The sequence below is a fragment of the Notamacropus eugenii genome, chromosome 6, assembly GCF_028372415.1.
Source record: "Notamacropus eugenii isolate mMacEug1 chromosome 6, mMacEug1.pri_v2, whole genome shotgun sequence".
Lineage (NCBI taxonomy): Eukaryota > Metazoa > Chordata > Mammalia > Diprotodontia > Macropodidae > Notamacropus > Notamacropus eugenii.
Genome location: NC_092877.1, coordinates 84,993,249 through 85,003,239, shown reverse-complemented (window position 1 = coordinate 85,003,239; position 9,991 = coordinate 84,993,249). Strand labels below are relative to the sequence as shown.

Sequence of the window (9,991 nt, the reverse complement as noted above, 5' to 3'; positions counted from 1 at the left end):
GTTATATGATATGGTTATAATAGAATGTAGTGATGATATATTATTAGTATACGATAACATAGAATATTGTAATATAGTTACAATATAACAGATAATAGTTATAATAGAATTTAAGATTAAAAAGAAAGAGTTGGAAGGGACCTTACCCTGAATAGTCTGGTCCTTTCATTTGACACAGAAGGAAACTACTAAATGGACCCATCTCACATTCCAAAGACCCCAAGATGGCTTTCTAATATTTCTGAGTACATTATACTTTTCAAAAAAAAGGCTTTCCCCACCTACCTCCAATTGTCAGACATTCCAAACTGGATGAACCCTAGATATTGCAAGTTCAACATGTCCAAAACTGAATTATCTTCTTGACTCTTTATTCCTGCTCTCTCCATATTTAATCTGCTGCCAAGGCCTCATGATTTTTACTTTAATAAAATCTTTTGAATATAACTTGTCTTCTCCTATAACACTGACAGTACCATTGTGTAGTGTTTCCTCATTTACACACTTGCTATTGTAATACCCTTCTGGTTGGTCTACCTACATTATCTTCTCCAGTCCATCTTCCACGTATCCATTAAAGTAATCTTCCTAAGCACAGATCTGATCAAGTCACCACTACACCCTGATTCAATGAACTCTGATAGCTCCCTCTCATCTCAATTTTCCAATTGAACTTCCAGGTCCCTCACAACTTGATGCTTCCTATTTTTCCAGTTTTCTTACTCTTTATTTCCATACCTCCACCATATATATTCTATGATCAATGATGCTGGACTACTGTTATTTCTCTAATAAGATATTACATTTCCTCACTCTGGACATTTTCACTGGTTGTTCCTCATGCCTGGAATATTCTCCTTCTTCACCTCCATCTTTTGGCTTCTCTACTTTCCTTCAAGTCCTAGGTAAAATCTCATCTCATAGATTTAGTCTTTCTCCCAAAGTCTAGTAGAAATCCATATCAATCTTGAATATATCAGAAAGGACTTTTTTGAGCCACTGGTCCTTCTTTAAATACCTGCCGAACTTTTGACTGGGTGCTTCCAACGCTTTCCTGACTACAAGAGGATCTGGGTGCAAATGCTGTCTCTTTTATTCACTATCTCTGTGACCTTGGAAAAGTCCCCTAACTTCGTTGGGCCTCACTTGCCTCATCTGTAAAATTAAGAAGTTGAACTAGAAGGTTTATAAGTCCCCTTCTACCATTACTATCTAATTTTGTTACCTGAAGCCCAAGATTTTTAACATAGCAAGATAACATTGCATTGTATATACTTCACTAAGTCTTGGGAGGGGTTGATACTTCTGATCTAAGATATTACAAATCCTAAAAAATTTCCCTGGGTTAAAAACTAAAATAAAACATCCATTATAAAATTCAAAGATATTAGCAGCAAACAAATGTGAGAAACTATCAATTTCTTTTTGATTATAGTTCTTGGTGATACCTAGGTGGTACATTTGATAGACTCTTGACTCTGAGTATCTGAGTACAAACCCAGCCCCTAACAAATATTAGCAGTGTAATGCTGGACAAGTCTTTTTAACCTCTGTCTCAGTTTCTAGGTGGGCCTTTTTCTCTAACCTTTGCATTCTTTTTGCTTATTGTTATGGAACTCACATGTTGTCCTACTAAAGCCTTTTATTCTCTCGTATAACCATCCCTAGTGTTGTGTTTTGTTTTGTTTTGTTTTTAAAAAAACAAATTCTAGCACAAATTCAGGACTCTTCATGTTAGACTGCCCTCTTTAGAGTGCCTCTCCAGCACTTCAGAATTGAACACACAGTATGTTATCACCTTCTTAGTCTGGGATACCATGTGGCTCTTAATGCAGCTTAAGTTTGTCTGGTCATGCATTGTACTTGTTAATTCGTTCTTTTAATCTTATATAAGACTGTACATTTTTCACTATTAAAATCACTCTGAGGCAAGGTGGTATAACAGAATTAGCTTGAGAGCCTAGAACACTTGGTTTCACGTTGTTTTTTTGAGATCTTCACCAATCCCATTCAACCCTCACCCTAAGCTCTTAGTAAAACAGTGGAATATGTAGTGATCTTTATTGTCAGAGGAAGTTTCCGTTCTGGGAACTTCTTATACCAATGTAATCATTTGATGATGAAAGACAGAAAGATTAATCACCTTGTTGTTTTTGATGATTCGTAATCATAGGTGAGCCTCCCCTCCCCCCAACACAAATTTTATTAGATTTTTGCCCAATAGTCTCGCCTATCAGGATATTTTTGAATCTCAATTGTGTCATTCAGTAATTTAGCTTTCCTTTTCAGATTTTTATCATCTACAAACCTGCTAAGCGTGCCATCATTTATTCAAGGCATGGATAATATGTTCTACCGTACAGGGCCAAACACGCTTCCCTGGGACATTCTTTTGGAATTCTTCCAAGTTGGCGATGGACCATTATTGATAACAACTAGGGACCTAGCTTTTCAACCAGCTCCAAATCCAAATGAAAAGATTTCTCTTGGGAATTGTTACCATGAGTAGCAACAAAGCTGACACATATTGGGAGCCTGGGTGCTTGGATCTAAGTTGCACAATATACTCCCTTCTTTATGATGTCCATGAAAAATTATTAATCACATTGCAAGGTGAGGGGAGAAGGCACTCATTCTTTTTCAATATTTGTTGAATTAATTCAGAATGTTATAATTCCCCTAATATTTATTAATTGACAATTTCAAGGCAATTCCTCTTCCTCTTATTTCTTTAAAATGAGGAAGAAAGGGGACGGGATTATTAATTTTTTAATTGCCCATAACTGTAAATAAACATTTAAAGGTGGGGGGAGTTTGCCCAGTGCTCTAGTCTTGAACAAAGTAAAGTCAAAAGCATGACCAAATAATAAAGAAGAAAATTTTAATTTTGTATTCCCTATTAGGTCTGTTAGAGAATAATAGGGAATAAAATATTTCAAAAGAGTAAGACCATTTAGCGTAGTCAATTAAAGTAGCTACTACTTCATTAGTGGAGTAGACACTGACCACTATGTCCCCACTCCTCTCCACCCAGTCTGGTTTCTCCAACTGAAATGACCATGCTAGGACATTATTTCTTATAACCTGCTCATTGAGCAGTGCTCAAAAGAACTCTTTTATTTTTTTCTTCAGAAAACTACATTTCAGGTTTGTTCATAATATATTTTAAAATTCCCATGTCCAACCCCCCCCCCCCCAAAAAAAAATAAACTCTGGAAAGTAATCTAAAATTAGCAACAACTTGGAAACTTGACTTTGGGAAAGAACATTATTGCAAGGCAATTAACTTGAATGGTCAGCCAGGAGACATAAAAGACAGATGCTATGATGTGGTATTCCTGATATATGAACATTTTTCATAGAAGCCTTGGGAATATGCCATTGCAACTTTGAATGTTTTTCCTCAGAAGTTTAGGATTGGAGAAAAGGGGACGGTAAACAGGAGTTTTCTGCTCATGTTGAAGAAGACCAGCAGGCAAAGTGTTCTTTGAGAAGCTGCCAGAGACATTACAGAAAAGAGGAAATCTTGACACCTCTCTGTTAAGGAACCTAAGCTAATTAAAGACAATTGACCTAGCAGCGTAGTACAAGCTATTTCTGAGTTTAATTTAATGCAGAATTCCACGACAGTGAGTGGATAGTTGTAAAGCTTTAGATACTTGGGGGAAAAGTAAAAGCAATCTGATAGGTAAATTAGTGATTTCATGTTAACTAATAGGAAAAAAGGGTCACTTTGTATTGGCTGTTTTGTTTCTCTTAATCATTGCTCCTAAGAATATTCCTGTTTTGTCTTTTTATACAGAATTCTATTTATTTCATGTATGTGTTTCCTGGCAAAAGAATAGTATATTCATCTAGGACTTCAGAATTAAAGCACTGACACGTCTATCATTACTGAGTTTGAAGAGTCAGTACATTGGCCTATGTTCCGTTATTATTCAAGGCATCTCTAACATCTGCTGACAGTAAATACCAAACAAATTCTATGTACAGGTTTCTTAATAGAAACACACACACACACACACACACACACACACACACACACACACACACACAGACCTGAGCAATTCAGTAGTGTTTCAGATTCAATAATCAAAATGGAGAGGAAAGAATCAGCGCATGGTTTCACACCCCAAGCAGTACATGATCAACCAATCAGAAGGTAGGAAGACAGTGATAAGTGAGTGAGGAAAAAAAAACCACCTTCAATCTTTCACTTTGTGTAGAACAGAGTGAGTAGCAAGAATGAGGAAGCATGGATGGTGATCTTGACTACAAATATTATATTATATTTCTCATCTCTCCTCCCTCCCATCCCATTCCCTCTTACTATTTTAGCCACTTTCTTTTTTGGGGTCATTCAGATTCTTACAACTTCCGTTTTCATACTATGTTTTGCCAAACTCTAAACCCAAGTACTTGCCACATCTTGTTAGTTCTAGCTCAACATTCTAACATGTTTCCTTTTTTATTTTTACTTTTGACTCATACAGCAATCACCCTAGTTTAGGTTCTCATCACCTCTTGCCTGAAATATTATGATATTATCCTAATTGGTTTCCCTGGTAGATGCCTCTTTCTACTCCTTTCCATTTTCCATATAATACCTAATCTTTTTTCTAAACCATAAGTCTAACCATGTCATTTCCCTGTACAATAAAATTACAGTGGTTCTATACTGAGTCTAGGATGCACTATTATTTGATATTTATCAAATATCTATTTTTAAATAGACATCCTTTTCAATATCTATTTTATAATGTATATAATAATGCATTACAATGTGTTAGTACATATTGAATTTATAAATGAGTAAATATACAAACAATGGGAGTACAAATTCACTTTTTAAATGATACATTATCAAAAAACTCTGGAGACCACTTATACAATATATCATAGTGTATACAGAGCACTTATCTATCTATTTCTAGCTTTATTTCATGCTAGCCTGTGACCATGGCTAAACCACTTAACTCTTACCAATCTCAATTTCTTTATCTATAAAATGGAGATAATTGTTATACTTTTTATTAGATTTTGGAAGATGGAATGATAAGGGCATCAGACATTTTTCCCAGTTCTACTTTCTTATAGTCACAAGGGGTGTGCTTATATGCAAGACATATGGTTTTCTTCATAAGGTGCTTTTTTTTCTGTTTTTTTTGATAAGTCCCAGTCTGGATGGCAGCTGTTAATTCTCCATCAAGAAATCCCCCCAAGATACTCTAAAATTAGGTATGTGCTTGTCTTTGGTAAACCACAGAATGGATGTTAACAGAAGCTGTGCCTTACTAAGAATTCCAAAGGAGAGCTCCCTCACTGAGAGGAAGGTGTTGAGGATAAAGATGGTGTTGTACTGGATTGAAAACATACCGTGATATGCTTCCTTCTGAAGGAAGATGGCTGTTGATCTGGTGGCCACAGTTATCTTGTGAGTGCTATAGTAAACCTCTTTCACTGAACAACTGCCACCTTTAAGTGTTGTGCAAGGTATCCCTGCAACAGCATTAAAAATGACATACCACAGCCCCACTACAGGCTAAAAAGCCCCTCAAACAAAATTTATACAGGTGTACCTTGAAGATATTGTGGATTTGGTTCCAGAGTCCCTCTTAATAAAGCAAATATTTCAATAAAGCAAGTCAAAGGGGTTTTTTTCAGTACATATAAAAGTTATAGTCTATACTATAGTCTATTAAATGTGCAATAGTAATATGTCTAAAAAAATACATGTCTTAATTTAAAAAACAAGACAACAATGAAGCTTACCCCACTGATTGATTCTTCCTATCACTTGAACACTCAGAGGCCATTGTAGAGTTAGTAGTTGGCCTAATTTTAATATTGTTGTGTCTCAGGGAAGAGAGAGACTGGAGGAGATGGAGAGAGCTGAAGAAATGGCCAGTCGGTGGAGTAGTCTTAGCATGTATAACATTTATCAATTAAGTTTGCAGGCTTAAATGAGCATAGATAATCTATGGAGCTCCAAAACAATTGTAACAATAGCATCAAAGGTCACTCACTGATCACAGATCACCATAAAAGATTAATAATGAAAAAGCTTGAAATATTGTAAGAATTTCCAAAATGTGATACAGATACATGATGTGGATGCATGGTGTTGGAAAAATGGTGCCAAAGACTTGCTCAATATAAAGTTGCCACAAACCTTCACTATATAAAAATCCCAATATCTGTGAAGTGCAGACAAGCAAAGTATAATAAAATGAGGTTTACCTATTGGTTGGTTGGTTGGTTGGTTGTTGTCCTTCGTCTTCAAAGAGGATCAAAATGACATCACCATGATAAAGTGAAATTTCAGTGTGTCCAACTGTGGTTAATCAGACCAGCATGAGCTCAGAATGCTCTACCACAGGTTGGGCACAGATAGTCCACATGAATATTTGGGGTGGATATCCCAAATTTGTGTGTCCTGCATTTACTTTGTACTGTCTCAATTCTGCTTTGTTCAAAGAGCACAGCACCCTTTCTGATGTGGGCACCCCATGCTGAGAAGTCCTGTGCCAGTGTCTCCCATGTTGCACAGTCAAATCCAAAGTTCTTGAGAAAGACCTTGAGAGTGTCCTTGTATCATTTCTTCTGGCCACCATGTGATCGCCTGCCCCATGCAAGTTCTCCATAAAATAGTCTTTTTGGCAAGTGTACATTTTGCATTTGAACAACGTGCTCAGCCCATCAGAGTTGCACTCTCTGAAGCATAGTTTGAATACTTGACAATTGAGTTTGAGCAAGGACTTCAGTGTCTGGTACCTCATCCTGCCAGGAGATCCTCAAAATCTTTCTAAGACAGTTCAAATGGAAGCGATTCAGTTTCTTGATATGGTGCTGGTAGACTGTCCATGTTTCACAAGCATATAACAATGAGGTTAGCACAATGGCTCTGTAGACCTTCAGTTTGGTGGTCAGTCTAATACCTCTTCTCTCCCAAACTTTTCTTCAGAGCCACCCAAACACTGAACTAGCTCTGGTAGTGCATGCATTAACTTCATTGTCAATATGTACATCCCTGGAAAATACGCTACCAAGGTAAGAGAATTTATCCACAGCACTGAAAACTTCTCCATTTGTTGTAACCAATGGTTCCACATATGGACGGTGTGGTGGTGGCTGATGGAGCACCTGTGTTTTTGTTTTTGTTTTGTTTTGTTTTGGTGTTAATTATTAGGCAGAAATTAACACAAGCAACAGAGAATTGATCCATACTTTGTTGCATCTGAGCTTCAGAGACTGCATTCAGTGTATGATCTAAACAAAAAAGGAATGGGAATGAGAATGACAGTAACAAACTGTCACAAATATTGTGATGGGCCTGCAGTAATCTTATATTTGAAACTCAAGGGGATGTATTTGTGGTTCAAATCAGCTAAATATGCAGGCCCAAAATATGATTTATGTATTTTTTAAGCTACCACATTCACTCTGAAACCCATTCATTTCCTTCAGCATCCCAAAGATTAAGCACATGTTCTGCTCAGCTATATAATAAAGTGGCAAACTTGCCACATCACTGACATCACAGGACAGTTGCCTATAAAACTAGACCTCTCACACTGGGCTCTAGCTTCATTCCCTTTTGGGTCATCACGTTCATCACAGAGTACAGTTGTCTGAGCAATCTGTAAGTCCTGCTCATACTGTGCGGCCAGTGCTGGATCCATGACAATCTCTGGAGGAGCAAGAGCAGGCATGGCAACAAACTCTAAATTATGGTCTTCAATAAGTTTTCTAGCAAGCCAAAGGAAGGGCTTCTCAAAGTTGTAGTTACTTTTGGCTGGGAGGTCATGGTATTGGAGATTCTTCTTTCTATGGAAGACAATTGATTTTGCTTTGAATTTTCTGTCCTTAATATCCACTTTGTTGCCACACAACACTATAGGGATATTTTCACATACTCGTACTAGATCTCTATGCCAGTTAGGCACATTCTTGTAAGTAACTTTCAATGTTACATCAAACATTATAATGGTACATTGAGCTTGGATGTAACAGCCATCTCTCAGACAACCAAATTTCTTTTGACCAGCTGTTTTCCATACATTGAATTTAATAGGACATCTCTTAGTATGGAACATGAGAAGATGGACCTCAACACCCAAGGTGGCTATATACTTCTTCTCAAATCCACCAGTCAAATGACGTTTCACAAATGTGGTTTTCCTAGTACCTCCATCTCCAAATAATACATATTTGAACTGCACTTGGGGTTCTCCTCAGGTGGCCATCGCAATGGTTCTTCCATAATTGTCTCAGTCTCTGCCTGACTGAACCTAAAACATTCATTGCTATATTTTGCCTTTGACACAAAACAAACTTCCCAATAAAAATCTAGAAAATCCCTTTATAAGTTTACTTTCCCAAAATGTTTACATAAAAGTGACCTCTGATCAAATTATACTAATGGTACAGGTTGCTATCCAGTTTTATAGTTTATTGTTAATAGAATGGAAAGGATGTGTGTTTGCAGTCATATAGGATAATGAAACAACAATAAAATAACTGTAAATGCTAAATATTGTATTAGTGGATCTGATAGTTATATAGCTTTGTTTAAGGTTGTTATCAAGCAGGAGGCTGGAAGAGCAAAAAGATAAGGCTTAATGGAGTGAGTGGTGTATAATTTGGATTTAAAAGATAGTCAGAAATTCAACACGTAAAAAGAGCCACAGGGAATAAACTGAGTAAATGACCAAAAACATGAGAACTCTGTACATGAGTTCAAGGAATGGAGAGGAAGGATGGAATATAGAGGTTTTCTGGTGACTTAGACTACTTGTAGGTGGTGGAGGGATTTGGTCCACACTGAGTTCTGGGTAAATGATTTGTAGCTTTTTTCTTCATTGATATTATAGAAGCACTGGATATTTATAGAGCACAGGATTAATTTGACCACAACTAAGCATAACAAAAATTTTGTTGGTAGCAGTCTGAAGGCTGGGTCAGGATGGGTGGAGACATAAAGAGCTATTGAGAGATTCCTATGAGAGTCCAGGAGGGCGGTCCTAAAGAAGTGTCACTGGTAATAGAGCAGAGGACACAATTCTCATGCCAAGTGAGAAATATTTCAGAAATGAACAGAACCTAAGAATTGATTGGCTGTGAAAGATGAGGTAGACAAAAAATATTATCACTTCATCTTTGATATCCGTGGCACAGGTTGGAAATATGATTAGCCAGAGGGGTAGGTAAGTGGTTTTTGGTCATGGTCAAGAATGGACGCATGGCCTGAGTGGCCAAAGCAGTTAACATTGTACTTTCTCTAAGTTAATGGATCACGGTTACAAAGCACAAATACAATTGAATAATTGTTTTGAAAATGAGTCCATCCAGCTGTAATCAAAACATTAAGCTATTATCATCATTCTCCAGGTCTAGGACACTAGAATCATGTCCCTTTTTATGTATTTTTTTTCTGTCTAGGGTAAATTTACAAATGTGTGCTCATTTTTTGTTTTGTCTGCGTTTGTTTGTTGGGTATCCCCAGCACTTATCACGTTGCCTGAGCTGTAGTAGGAACTTCAGAAATATTTATTCACTGACTGATATCTATGTAATGAAATCATTTTGTGATTTGAAAAAGAAATATTTAAGACCTTTAATATGTAGAGTTATTGTAGAGGCTATCTAGTTGAACCCATTCTTCTGGTAAGAAAACAAATTACATCAAGGTATTAAATAGATTGCCCAAGGCCAGAGAGCTAGTAAGTAGTCAAGCTTTATACTTAAAAACAATGACCTTTCCAATAGAACATATTACTACACTTCTAAAAAGCCGTTTAAATGTGTTTGTAGAGTTATGGTCTGGTTAAATTAAGATGATAAAACCAAGTTCTTTTCAGAAATCAAATTATATCACTTATCAATCTCCATTAAGAAAGGGAACAATTATATGTTTCCATGAAAGTAAATACTTAAATGGGCTGTAAGAAGTAAGAGAGAAGGAGGGGGAGGGGAGCAGTCAGTAAACAGG

At 36.7% G+C, this 9,991-nt stretch overlaps 1 pseudogene; it reads right to left on the bottom strand.

Annotated features, from left to right (window-relative positions):
- Positions 1-7,499: 7,499 nt before the first annotated feature.
- Positions 7,500-8,249, bottom strand: LOC140510803 (GTP-binding nuclear protein Ran-like; annotated as a pseudogene).
- Positions 8,250-9,991: the final 1,742 nt, after the last annotated feature.